Below are 14,511 nucleotides of genomic sequence, written 5' to 3' on the forward strand. Positions count from 1 at the left end.
GCCATCTTGTGAAGATGGCCGGGAGGAGGAGCTTCCTCCGCTGGTGAACGGCCAGATGTTCGGCTACCAGCGGTGCGGCCAGGCGAAACGGATGACGGCCTGGGGCGGCAACCGCTGGGTGGCGCAGGAGGAGAAATGTGCCGTGGCAGGGAAGGAGAACTGTGCTTCCTATGAGCCTTCTTGGAAGGTCGTTTTGTGGAAGGATTGGTCGATGGCTGAGGGTTCGAGGTACGTAGAACGTCTGCACGTGACGGTTCCTTCTTGAAGGCCCGTGCATCTGACTTCTGTGTCTTCATTCTGGCAGAAGCTGATATAGGTGCTTGTGTCGGAGGGGCAACGGGAGGAAGAGGAGACGTCGACCGGGCGATCTTAGCACTGGCCGAATGGACACTTTAGTGCTGAATGTCAGATCGCATGTCTGCATCGCCACCTCCCTGGTAGTCCGAGGAGAGGCAAGGATAGTACTGTACTTCCCCGCTGGGAGCAACATGGGCTTCCTACTAGCAAATGGCTCGAGAGCAGCCGAGGTGGAGACTTTCTCTTTGACCCAAATTTCTTGGATACAGTGTTCTTCCTTGTAGATGGGACAGTCGCGGGAGGACTCTGCATGGTCACCGTGACAGTTCACACAACGAGGAGACGGAGATGGACAGTCACCCTCATGGGCATCCCTGCCCCAAGTCACACATGTAGCCGCATTGGAACAAGACTGGCGAGTGTGATTAAAACACTGATACTGGTAGCAGCGCGTAGGTGTCGGGATATAGGGGCGAACAGAAATCACCTCATAGCCCGCTTTGATGCGCGACAGCAGCTGAACACTATCAAAGGTCAAGAAAAGTGTCCAGGTCGGTACAACGTCATTGTTGACCTTTTTCATGACCCTATGGACAGCCGTCATGCCCTGCTCAGAGAGGAAAGACTGAATCTCCTCGTCAGTCAATCTGTCGAGTGATCTAGTATATACCACACCACGAGACGAATTCAAAGTGCGGTGAGCCTCCACCCGGACAGGGAACGTGTACAGGAGTGTGGCGCGAAGCAGTTTTTGTGCCTGAAAGGTGCTCTCAGTTTCTAGTAACAAGGTACCATTACGCAACCTGGTACAAGACTTGACAGATTCAGCTATGGCATCTACGCCCTTCTGGATAACCAAAGGGTTGACAGAGGAAAAATCCTTTCCGTCCTCAGATCGAGAAACTACGAGGAACTGTGGGGCAGGCAGTAGTACTTTTGTCACTGGTGGCTGGTCAAGTTTCCGTTTGTGGGCAGAAGTCGAGAGAGAAGAAGAAGAGAAATCCATTGCGGAGGAATCCCCCATGATTGCCAGCGTCTCCGATGGCGCACTCCTTCCTTGTGGGGACCCTCTCAGAGGGCACTCCCGCCTTAGGTGATTGTTCACACCTCAGGTCACACCTCCCGAGAAACGGACGGAGGGACCAATCGGCATGGTCGGAAGGTGTCAGCTCAGGCAATCACCCCTCCCTGGGCCTGGCCTTTACCAGGGGGTACGTGCGTGCCTTACTTGTCTACCCAGGATGGGGAATTACGCGTTACCCCGGCTACACGTGCGAACGCATGGGTCGGCCTTCAGGCACGCACAGAGAGGAAGGAAGAAGAGGAAAAAGAAAGGAGAGAGGGAAAGAAAGGACAGACTGTCTCAAACGCCGAAGCGGAGACCAGAGAAGGAGAAGAAGGCAAGGAGAAGAAGGCAAGGAGAAGAAGGCAAGGAGAAGAAGGCAAGGAGAAGAAGGCAAGGAGAAGAAGGCAAGGAGAAGAAGGCAAGGAGAAGAAGGCAAGGAGAAGAAGGCAAGGAGAAGAAGGCAAGGAGAAGAAGGCAAGGAGAAGAGTAAGTAAGACAGTGAGATGGAGAAGAACAAAGAAAGGAACCAACCAAAGGAAGGAAGAAACCAGAAGAAGTGAAAAACCAAAATGAACGCAAATATAGGTCGTGAAACCGTCCGTCTCCGGACGCAGGCGCTAACTACCCCCTTGAGGGAGAGGGACCCCTTTTAGTCGACTCTTACGACAGGCAGGAATACCGTGGACCTATTCTAACCCCCGAACCCGCAGGGGGGAGATTCAACTGTGATGGCAAGAAGTATAGCATATTTCCATGTGGTCAGTATTACATGTAGCTTTCTGCTTGGTGTGCAATAAAAGAACAAGACAGAATTCAATGCAAGTAAGTTTAATGATTGCTAATTATGTACTACAATTAAATACTAAATGAAATGCTGTACTGAAACTGGCACTATACAATTATAGTTAAAAAAAAAAAAAACAATTTGATATCGCATCTTGCGATACTATTGAATTAGTTCTCACAGTCGACTTGCTAAAGTACATGACAGTTGCCCACCAAGGTGACTAATAAAATTAATTAGTCATTTATTGTAATTACTGTAGAGAAAAGGTAATTGATTTGTGAGACAAACTGTGCTTGTTATCTTAGGTGATGACTGATGATAGGTTGATGGCCTGCTAGTTAATCCTAGTATATTGCAGCTTATAAGTGAGACTTGTGAATCATGGTTGTGGTCTGGTACTGATTTAATAAATGGTGTTGCTGCCAGTTTTGAGGAATCAATTATGACCGTAACATTGAAGGATTCAAGGACAACTGTTTCATTTGATATGACAATAGTTCAAGCTAATTTCACTAACTGATATGGTTGAGCCACAGAGAAAATGTTGTTGTAGTAATACTTTTATTTTCAATTTACTAAATGTGCCTTGCTTTCAATAAACTTGTTTTTACTTGTTCCAAATTTTTATCAGGAAGAATTTGGTTTAATTTAAATATTCCATGTCGTCCTTGCTGATTTCTTAGTAACAATGTAATGCTGATACTGAGCAAAGGTGGATCCTTTATTTCTATCAATGTCTTGCATGACACAGAATTACCTCAGACACCTTGATACAGCCTAACAATATTTCTGAATTTGTGTCACAGATTATACACATACTCTTGCCCATAGCCAAATACTTCAGTAATATCTAATCTATTTATTGTTGTACTTGTTAAGCAGAAATATCTTTCTTAATATTTAACTCAACATTAATCATTGCTACATCAGCCTTGTGACAGCTAGTTCATGTCTCTAGTAGATTCAATGAACTGGAAAGTTCAGGCACTTACATTGCAAGCAGATCTAACATGTTTCTACTATCAGTGGGCTATCCAACCAACTACTAGAATAATTTTTGGAAATATGCTAATTACAATGTTATAAGGATCTTTCCGTTATCTCCTGTTCAATACCATCCACTCTATAAGTGGAACACTGCAATCTCCCTCTATCATCGTGATACAAAGGAGAATGGTGTGTTAAGCACTTTCCTAAGTTTTTCTGAAGCTTCCACTCCTCTAAAAAGAGACAATACCTCATTATAAATTACTGAGTATTTCACGGCATTAAATTCGCTTCCATCATCAATACGTATTTCATCTATATATTAAGATTTTGCTTCTATTTGTTTCCAGTTTCAATCATCTGCTAATAAGCAAGAGTAATTCTATGTCCTTACCCTAAGCTTTTCTGTAGTTGACAAATATTATATTTAATTTTTTTTTCCCCTTGACCTCACTATAACCGAAAAAACGGATCCATTCTTTACTCCATGTGTTCTACTTGTAACTGCTTCTGAAGCACACAGCCAGATTTTTCTAATCCAAAAGAACTGTTCCTTGCATGTCCCATTTACTCTGACACTGAAGTAGCTGCTTTGACTGTACTGCACACCTTCCCTTAAAATATGACAATATTATGAAAGTAATAGTTGCTACTCACCATATAGCACAGATGCTGAGTCATAGATAGGCACAATGAAAAGACCGTATACACACACACACACACACACACACACACACACACACACACACACAATTCACACACATGATCACAGTTTCTGGTTGTTGAGGCCAATCTGAGGACATACATCAAGAAGTTTGGATCTGGTGTAAGGTGCAAATACAACTCCATTTTCCAGGAAAATGTGATAAAGGCCATGCGTTAGGGGAAAACGAGCATCAGGAGAGCATCAGAAGAATTTGCTGTACCACACACAACCCTTAATGGTAAGTTAAGGAGTAAGTATAAAACCAAGGTGGGTGCACCAACAGCTTTACACAGAAAAGAGGACAAAATCCTTGTTGACCATTTATTGATTTGTGCCAAGTGGCATTTTCTACTGAGAAACACATATGTATGCAACATCGTACAGGGTGTAGGGAAAATGGAAAAGAGATTTGAAGATCACCAGCCGAATTAAGATTGGGTTCATGCACTTCTGAGAAGAAACAGCAAACAGACAGTGAAAATCAGAGACAACGTGAAAGGAGTAAGAGCAGCTGTTTTGAAGGAGAACACAACGGAATATTATGATTATCTTAGCGAAATGTTGAATGAAGTTTGTGACTATAATATAATTAACTTCAATGAAATAATTTTTTTCTGACAATCCAGGACAGGTGAAGGTGCTTGTCAAAGGAGGACTGATGAATCCCAAGAGAATTTTAGATGCATCTAAAACTATTATCAGTGTTATGATGGCAGTAGCTGCAGATGGAACATTGTTGCCCCCATTTACTGTTTACAAAAGTAAGCATCTGTATGATACTTGGGACTGGGGGAGGTGTCAGTGGGACTGGTTAAAACAGGAATATATGGGTGAGTGGTTTGATAGAAACATGTTTAAATCATGGTTCATGAAAATTTTGTTGCCCTATTGTCATGAAATTACGAGGACCCAAGTTTATGATTGGGGATAACTTATTCAGTCACCTGTCAATAAGTGTCATCAAGGTTTGCAAGGAATACTTCATTACTTTGTCCTCCTGCCTCCAAATGTGGCCCACCCTTGCCAGCCTCTTGACAATGCATTCTTTTGCCCCTTAAAGACGGCTTGGCAATACATGTTAGATGAGTGGAAGAAATCCACCAGAGAAGTGATGCAGAAGTCAGTATTTCCTAAACTGTTGAAAGAAACTTTGATGAAAATAGTTATGAATTCTGCAGCCAAGATAATATCAGGGTTTTAAAAAAATCTGGTATTACACCTTTCCATTTTGAAGAAGAGGTGCACCAGATTTCAAAAATGAGAATAACGTGAGCAGTGATAAACCTCCTTATACTGCATCCTCTGAAGAACATCTCCAGAAAGCCCAAGTTGCTGACCCAAATACAAGCACATATTCTATTGTGCAAAGTGGCTGACTGTATCTCCTAGGAAAGGCATTGTGGTTAAGTATTTCATCACCAGTGATATGAAGGATAGCAGGGAAAGTGCAGAGTCACAAGAAGGTGAAAATATGCTGGAAACAAGGAACTCGGGCTTCGAAGTGCTCAAACCATGTTGCTTCTCCCTCAAAGATACCACTTCAACTTCAGTCAAAACAGGAAAGGAACTGCAGTTGTCGAGTGGTGCTGTAGTTCTTATCACATAACCAGGAACAAAAAGAATTCAACATTTCGTTTGGCCATGTAAAAAGGAAGACAAGTGCGGGACTTCATAAAATCAATTTAATGCAAAAAAGAAACGCTGAAGCCACAACCTTTTTGTATTCTCAGATGTTGCAGACCCAATCGACATGGGAAAAGAACAAATTGTCAGAGATGGAGCTGATATCTTGCAAATGATGCGAGTGTAAATTCTCCCATGTTGACGTTAGCACTGCGGAGTAGGACTGACTGTAATGAAGCAAGTGTTTGAATCTGAGTGTCGAGTTGTGTGTTAAAATTTTTTATTATTCTTGTTCATATATTATATGTGTAGGGCTATTTTTTATTTTGTAACTACAGTAATGTTTACACTTTGTTAAAAGTGTAAAATTTTGATCATTGTAACCTGTGTGAAAGTGTAACATCTACAATCAAGCAAAATAAACCTTATCAGAATTCTCCACGCCACGGGGTAATGCTGATCAGTGATTTCCTTCCAATACTCATGATATATTTGCTTGTTTCGATTTTCTATTATTATCACATTGAGAGGAAAGCATCATACATTTTAAATATAAAATTATGTAAAAATGATTTTAACAGCATGGGAAATATCAGTTAAAAACCACCAAAAAATGATCAGTATTAGCCCAGTTTGTGGTACGTAAAGGATTACAGCTGGAGTTTTCTGTGATACAAATGTCACTAGAGTGGCTAACTGTGTTTAGTTTTGTTATCAGGTTCGGTAGGGTACATGAAGGGCGCAAAGAGCATCAGATACGAGTGATCACTAGGAATAACAAAGACATGGTACACACTCATGTGGGACAGTGTTATCAGCACCTGACAGAGTTTTAAAGGGGCCTTATTGTGGGTCTCCATTCTGCAGGCTGTCTGAATCGTGCAACAACCAAATTTGTGGGGCACTTGGATGTGACAGTGGCCCGATGCTGGACAGCATGGGAACACAATGGCAGGCACGCTTGTCATCAAGGTTCCAGTTACTTATGTCTGATCACTCCAAGTGAAGATCATTGTATTGCGAATGAAACACACCAACTTTTTTACACCTGCACCTGCCATACAAGAATACAAAATGGATTCCCTGCAACATTCTATGTCTTCCCACACCACTGGCTGGAGACTAACAGCAGCTGGACTACAGAATTACTGTTCTACATGTAGGCTGCCATTAACAGCACAACACAAATGCCCATGTTTGGAGGGATGCAAGGACTGCTATTGAATAGCTTTGCATTGTGTTTAGCAATGAATCTCAGTTCTGCAGCGCCCTGGCCATCTATCGCCAGCAAGTATGGGAGTGTTCTGGGGAGATGTCCCACACTTCATTGTGTTACTGCTAGCATTGTGGCTGGAGTCATCGAGTTTCATTTCATGTCATGGGTATTAGTAATAGAGGGAACTCAGATGGCACAATGATATGCCAGAGACATTCTGTGTCCTCATGTATTATCTCTCATCCAACAGTATCACTGTGCCATTTTTCAACAGGACAGTTTTTGTAGACACATGGCATGTGTCTCTACAAACTATCTCTGTGATGATGAGGTACTCCTGTAGACAACAAGATTCCCACAGCTGTTCCCAATAGAATGTGTATCAAATCAGCTTGGACATCAACTCCGTTCTATTGCTAGTATCTGAGGTGTCAAGGACCAGTTACAACAGCTGTGAGCCAGCTTGCCTCATGAGAAGATACAGTGGCTTTATGACACTCATCCTAACCACATAAGTGAATGCATCCAGGCCAGAGGGATTCAATGTCACGCTGATCAGTGGGCTCATACTGCCAATTTCCTTGTAAATTTGATTTGCTTTTGTAACCACTGGAACCTATGAAGTTCCATTTAATTTCATCCCTTTCTTCTAGGTGGTTCACTTTTTTTAGTCAGGGAGTATATATACTTTGATATACTGACAGAACTCAGACCCATGTGTGTTCTGAAATGTCCCGTAGAAACCTGGGCAATAAACAAAGCAACAAGTCTGTGAAAAATGGAGCTTTTATTATTGTTTCTGTTAGTAACTTAGACCATACTGTCGTCACTGTAAGTGCAAACTTATGTTACATTACTGTAAAGTGTAGCAAAATGAAGCAAATATGACTTTCATGAACAATGTTTTTTTTTTTTAAACATTTGTGCACTTCTTAACATCGCGTCTCTTTGCTCTACTTAATGTAGTAAATCTTTTATAATTATTTCATTTTTTTGTGATGATTAAATAAAAATGTCTGTTCTTGCATTACAAGTAAATGCTAGGTGACATGTGAAAAGTCCCTGCGTCAATTATTTTGGGAATAGTCCATATTTTCAACACACACGTTTTAATATTTTTTATTTCACCTTGAACAGCTGCTGCTAGTTTGAACAGAACTAAATCTGAACAGAGAATGAAAAAATTTAATCTGACAGAATGCCCACAATTCTAAAAAGATTCTATTCCTTGTGGAAGGCTACGAAGTCTACAGCGGTCTTATGCTGCTTCATTTCATACATAAATGTAATTGCTTGCATGGAAACACACACTGTACAATGATTCATATTTTCAGTTCACCTTTTAATGGATGTAAATACAGACATATATCTTTGTCAAATTTTAAGATTTATGGAGTTTAATAACTGATCATCATTACCGTACTTCTCTTTTTGTTGACTGTATCACTTACAAAAGTAGTTAATTAGAACAATTATTCTTTTGCTATGAAAGATAAGCTCTCAAAGCATTGTTGTTGTTATGGTCGTCAGTCCTGAGACCCGTTTGATGCAGCTCTCCATGCTACTCTATCCTGTGCAAGCTTCTTCATCTCCCAGTACCTACATCCTTCTGAATCTGCTTGGTGTATTCATCTCTTGGTCTCCCTCTATGATTTTTACACTCCACGCTGCCCTCCAATGCTAAATTTGTGATCCCTTGATGCCTCAGACCATGTCCTTCCAACCGATCCCTTCTTCTTGTCAAGTTGTGCCACAAATGTCTTCTCCCCTATCCTATTCAACACCTCCTCATTAGTTATGTGATCTACTCATTTAATATTCAGCATTCTTCTGTAGCACCACATTTCAAAAGCTTCTATTCTCTTCTTGTCTAAACTATTTATCGTCCACGTTTCACTTCCATACATGGCTTCACTCCATACAAATACTTTCAGAAATGACTTCCTGACACTTAAATCTATACTCGATGTTAACAAATTTCTCTTCTTCAGAAACGCTTTCCTTGCCATTGCCAGTCTACATTTTATATCCTCTCTACTACGACCATCATCAGTTACTTTGCTCCCCAAACAGCAAAATTCATTTATTACTTTAAGTGTCTTATTTCCTAATCTAATTCCCTCAGCATCACCCGAATTAATTCGGCTACATTACATTATCCTCGTTTTGCTTTTGTTGATGTTCATCTTATACCCTCCTTTCAAGACACTATCCCTTCTATTCAACTGCTTTTCCAAGTCCTTTGCTGTCTCTGACCGAATTACAATGTCATCAGCAAACCTCAAAGTTTTTATTTCTTCTCCATGGATTTTAATACCTACTCTGAATTTTTCTTTTGTTTCCTTTACTGCTTGCTCAATATACAGACTGAATAGCATTGGGGAGAGGCTACAATCCTGTCTCACTCCCTTCCCAACCACTGCTTCCCTTTCATGTCCCTCCACTCTTATAACTGCTATCTGATTTCTTTACAAATTGTAAATAGCCTTTCTCTCCCTGTATTTTACCCCTGCCACCTTCAGAATTTGAAAGAGTACTCCAGTCAACATTGTCAAAACCTTTCTCTAAGCCCACAAATGCTAGAAGCGTAGGTTTGCCTTTCCTTAATCTAGCTTCTAAGATAAGTCGTAGGGTCAGTATTGCCTCACGTGTCCAGACATTTCTACGGAATCCAAACTGATCTTCCCCGAGGTTGGCTTCTACTAGTTTTTCCATTCGTCTGTAAAGAATCCGCGTTAGTATTTTGCAGCCGTGGCTTATTAAATTGATAATTCGGTAATTTTCACATTTGTCAACACCTTCTTTCTTTGGGATTGGAATTATTATATTCTTCTTAAATTTTGAGGGTTTTTCCCCTGTTTCATACATCTTGCTCACCAGATGGTAAAGTTTTGTCAGGACTGGCTCTCCCAAGGCTGTCAGTAATTCTAATGGAATGTTGTCTTCTCCCAGGGCCTTGTTTCGACTCAGGTCTTTCAGTGCTCTGTCAAACTCTTCACGCAGTATCATATCTCCAATTTCATCTTCATCTACATCCTCTTCCATTTCCATAATATTTTCCATTGTACATCGCCCTTGTATAGGCCCTCTATATACTCCTTCCACATTTCTGCATTCTCTTCTTTGCTTAGAACTGTGTTTCCATCTGAGCTTTTGATATTCATACAAGTGGTTCTCTTTTCTCTGAAGGTCTCTTTAATTTTCCTGTAGGCAGTATCTATCTTACCCCTCATGAGATAAGCCTCTACATCCTTACATTTGTCCTCTAGCCATCCCTGCTTAGCCATTTTGCACTTCCTGTCAATCTCATTTTTGAAATGTTTGTATTCCTTTTTGCCTGCTTCATTTTTGTATTTTCTCCTTTCAGCAATGAAATTCAGTATTTCTTCTGTCATCCAAGGATTTCTACTAGCCCTAGCCTTTTTACCTACTTGATCCTCTGCTGCCTTCACTACTTCATCCCTCAAAGCTACCCATTCTTCTTCTTCTTCTTCTTCTTCTTCTTCTGTATTTCTTTCCCCCATTCCTGTCAATTGTTCCCTTATGCTCTCCCTGAAACACTGTACAACCTCTGGTTCTTTCAGTTTCTCCTGGTCCCATCTCCTTAAATTCCCACCTTTTTTGTAGATTCTTCAGTTTTAATCTACAGGTCATAACCAATAGATTGTGGTCAGAATCCACACCTGCCCCTGGAAATGTCTTACAAATTAAAACCTGGTTCCTAAATCTCTGTCTTACCATTATATAATCTATCTGAAACCTGTAAGTATCTCATGACTTCTTCCATGTATACAACCTTCTTTCATGATTTTTGAACCAAATGTTAGCTATGATTAAGTTGTGCTCTGTGCAAAATTCTACCAGGTGGCTTCCTCTTTCATTTCTTCCCCCCAATCCATATTCACCTACTACATTTCCTTCTCTCCCTTTTCCTAATGACGAATTCCAGTCACCCATGACTATTAAATTTTCGCCACCCTTCACTATCTGAATTGTTTCTTTTATTTCATCATACATTTCTTCAATTTCTTCGTCATCTGCAGAGCTAGTTGGCATATAAACTTGTACTACTGTAGTAGGCGTGGGCTTCGTATCTATCTTGGCCACAATAATGCGTTCACTATACCGTTTGTAGTAGCTTACCCGCATTCCTATTTTCCTATTCATTGTTAAACCTACTCCTGCAGTACCACTATTTGATTTTGTGTTTATAACCCTGTAGTCAACTGACCAGAAATCTTGTTCCTCCTTCCACCGAACTTCACTAATTCCCACTATATCCTACTTTAACCTACCCATTTCCCTTTTTAAATTTTCTAACCTACCTGCCTGATTAAGGGATCTGACATTCCACGCTCCAATCTTTGGAACTCCAGTTCTCTCTCTCGTGATAACGACATCCTCTTGAGCAGTCCCCGCCCGGAGATCCGAATGGGGGACGATTTTACCTCCGGAATATTTTACCCAAGAAGACGCCATCATCATTTAACCATACAGTAAAGCTGCATGCCCTCGGGAGAAAATTACGGCCATAGTTTCCCCTTGCTTTCAGCCGTTCACAGTACCAGCACAGCAAGGCCGTTTTGGTTAGTGTTACAAGGCCAGATCAGTCAATCATCCAGACTGTTGCCCCTGCAACTACTGAAAAGGCTGCTGCCCCTCTTCAGGAACCACACGTTTGTCTGGCCTCTCAACAGATACTCCTCCGTTGTGGTTGCACCTATGGTATGGCTATCTGCATCGCTGAGGCACACAAGCCTCCCCACCAACGGCAAGGTCCATGGTTCATGGGGGAGAGGCAGGAAGCATTATGATGTGCATTAAATGTAAGGGGTTTTACAAATGTAGTGAAACTGTTGGTTTATTGAAATTAATGTCTGACTGGTCAGTGAGTTTGTGAACTTCGTGTAGACTGTTTTTGAGATATCTCAGATTTGTATGCAATTGGCTCTGAACTCTATGGGACTTAACATCTGAGGTCATCAGTCCTAAGTATGCAATTCCCATACATATGTTCCATCATGGGATTTATAGTTGATAACATTGAAATATTAACTCAATCAGAAGCAAGTGCAACATTCATTCAGTGAGCACTAGATGAAAAAAACAATATGCATTTCGATAACACTTCCTTAAGCATTTTACATAAAGGTGTGTACTACTCAGCAGATTTCATTTTCAACAGGCTTCCAAGCATAACTGAAAAAAATCGAGTTAAATACCAAATATTCAGTTCGAAGTTGAAGGTTTCTTGTAGCATACTCCTTCTGTTCTGTACAAGAGTTGAGAAATTCTCTCTTTTATGTTATTTATTCATATAGTCTCTTTCTATTTTCTTTGTTTTTTTTTTTAATTGTTTTGTTTATAAATTTTCTAATCAGCATTCTGTAAACTAAGTGCTCACTCGTTTCATTACTAAGTGGCTGTGGATCACGTGGCCCACAGAATCTGACAGACAGATAAACTCATCATTTAATGTTGTGCTTTTCTTCCAGAACAGGAGAAAAGTCAATGATGAAAATTATTAAGTCAACAAAAACTTTTTAGCAAGGTTCATGGCTTGTGAAGCGAAACAATAAAGAGTAGACTCTCACAGTCTGTTATATGAAGTTGCTGTGATGCACATACCCTTGTCATGATTTAAAACACTACTCTAATACTCTGTTTCTATGCACATTTTTGCTGTTGCAGGGCGGGGGGCGGGGTCTTTTACAGTACAATGAGCTAGCTGCATTGTGATATCCAAATGTTCCGTTTTCATTCACTTGTAACAGCTCACAGATAAAATCATTATTATTAACAAGATACATCAGTTGTGAATTTGCGAATTCATCAATTTGTATTATCCATGACTGATACAGCCCTTACCTGCCCTCTCCTTGCCAAACAGTAGTTTCTTTTTAAGACATCCTGACGGCCGAATAGGAGCATTTCTTGGTTGTTTGTTGTAGGCTGCTTGAATGTTAATAGTATGATAGCTTCTTCTGGGTTGTAGTATCATTGGAGGGGAATAAATCAAATGTGTAGTAAGTCTGTATCCTAGGAGGAGACACCCACGCAATGTGAAAAGAGGCATCACTAAGAGCAGTCACAGCATGTGTTACAGAAAACTGCAAGTTGTTGCTCATGTTGGCATTGACCTCTGTTGTATAGGTTCTCTCAGCTCTTCCTAAAGACTGGCAGAAGTGGTGAGGACAGCTGGCCTCTCACTTGTGGTGTTAACATAGCTGTTGATTTGCAGCGTTATCCTGAAAATTAACGCAAGTTGCCTCATTTGGGACCAAATGAAGGATTTAAATCAGAGATTTTGTCAATTATGTGCAGTGCTCAGTTATAGATTATTCAAACTATGCTACAGGATGAAGACTTGTCAAGTCGCCCTGGATAGGTTTGGTGTGCATCATGTACTAGAGATGACCACTCAGTTAGCAGAGAACATGTTGAATGCACACGGGTGTGACTCTTAAGATTAGTCAAAGCTCCGAGATCTCAGTGAAGAACTCAACTTTTAAAACCGATTGGATAGCAAAATCACAGATAGAAAATGTCAAAATTTTCTTTTCTTTATGCATGGTTCTACAGCCTCAATGAAATGTTTTCAATTCATTAAAATATTAAATGTTAACAATGTGCACATTGAAGTTCCATAAATCATATCTCTTTTAGAAAGCTATCAACCCCTTTTTATACTGGGAACTGAAAGTTGTTTAAAGCCCGAAGTAGAAAGAGGGGCCTTTTTTTTTACCTGTGGAACATGTATGAAAAAGACAGATCAGAGGCCCCAGGGGTTGGAGTCTTTTTGGCAACAACGAGAAACACCAAACCTAGCAAGGCCCAAGATGAAACAGTGAGAGCTCATTTGAACACAAGTAAGTGGCATCAGTAGACTTAGACTGATAGTCAGATGTTTCAGCTGGCCATCAAATTGAGGCATATCAATTGGACTGTCATCGAAAGATAGCCTAAACATGATACTATATTAATATCCTGAGCGTAAGGGGGGTGGTAAAGGTTGATGTTAAATTGTCATATCAACCTGCAAAGTTACAGAATGTTGTGGCTGGTAAGAATAAACAGTAAAGAAAAGCAACAAACAAGCCACTATCAAAGAACTGCATTGAATAAATAACCCAAGTGCCTACATGCTAAGGGCATTACACATGCTGGCTACAGACAGAACCAATGTTTGTGAGGATATTACCAAAGAGACAGAATTAGTGACCATGATGATACTACAACGACAATGGTTATCCAAAGGAAAACAGAGAGAGATTAGGATTATCATGGCATAAAAACAGACTACTACTATCAATTCATGTGTGTATGGAGCAGGACAGAAAATTGCTAATATTGGTACAAATGACCTTCTGCCACATACTGTACAGTAGCTTGCAGAGTATAGTTGTAGATGTAGATGATGATGATGATGATGATGGTACAGTTTGTCCTACTTGATGCTCATTCCGTAAGTTAGTGCATAAAAAAAACAGGTCAATGTTGTGAATCTTCACTGTGGTATGCTTCTTTTATTCTGCACAGGATATCTTAACATAAGTTAACATTCTTTCACTGTAATGTATTATTTCTTTGTGTGCACTAATGTTAATACTTCGTGTGCCTGTTAATAAATTAGCTTTCTTCGCCTATTTTTATCAGTATTTTGTCAATTATACAGTGACTTATCTCTAAGTTATGGCTCAAATGGTCCTCTGGGACCTCCTCTCTTTAAAAATGGAAAAAGAAAGGAAGAATAACAAGAAAAAAATAAAAGGTTAGCAAGTTTTGAAAAACATATTCAGATCCTTCAGCCTCCCCAAATACACACAGGT

At 40.4% G+C, this 14,511-nt stretch overlaps 1 protein-coding gene across 3 annotated transcripts in view; it reads right to left on the minus strand.

Annotated features, from left to right (window-relative positions):
- Positions 1–14,511, minus strand: part of LOC126268335 (ras GTPase-activating-like protein IQGAP1) — a 345,429-nt gene that overhangs the window by 207,930 nt on the left and 122,988 nt on the right. The gene's annotated exons all lie outside the window — the stretch shown is intronic.

The sequence above is a fragment of the Schistocerca gregaria genome, chromosome 1 (genome assembly GCF_023897955.1).
Source record: "Schistocerca gregaria isolate iqSchGreg1 chromosome 1, iqSchGreg1.2, whole genome shotgun sequence".
Classification (NCBI taxonomy): Eukaryota; Metazoa; Arthropoda; class Insecta; order Orthoptera; family Acrididae; genus Schistocerca; species Schistocerca gregaria.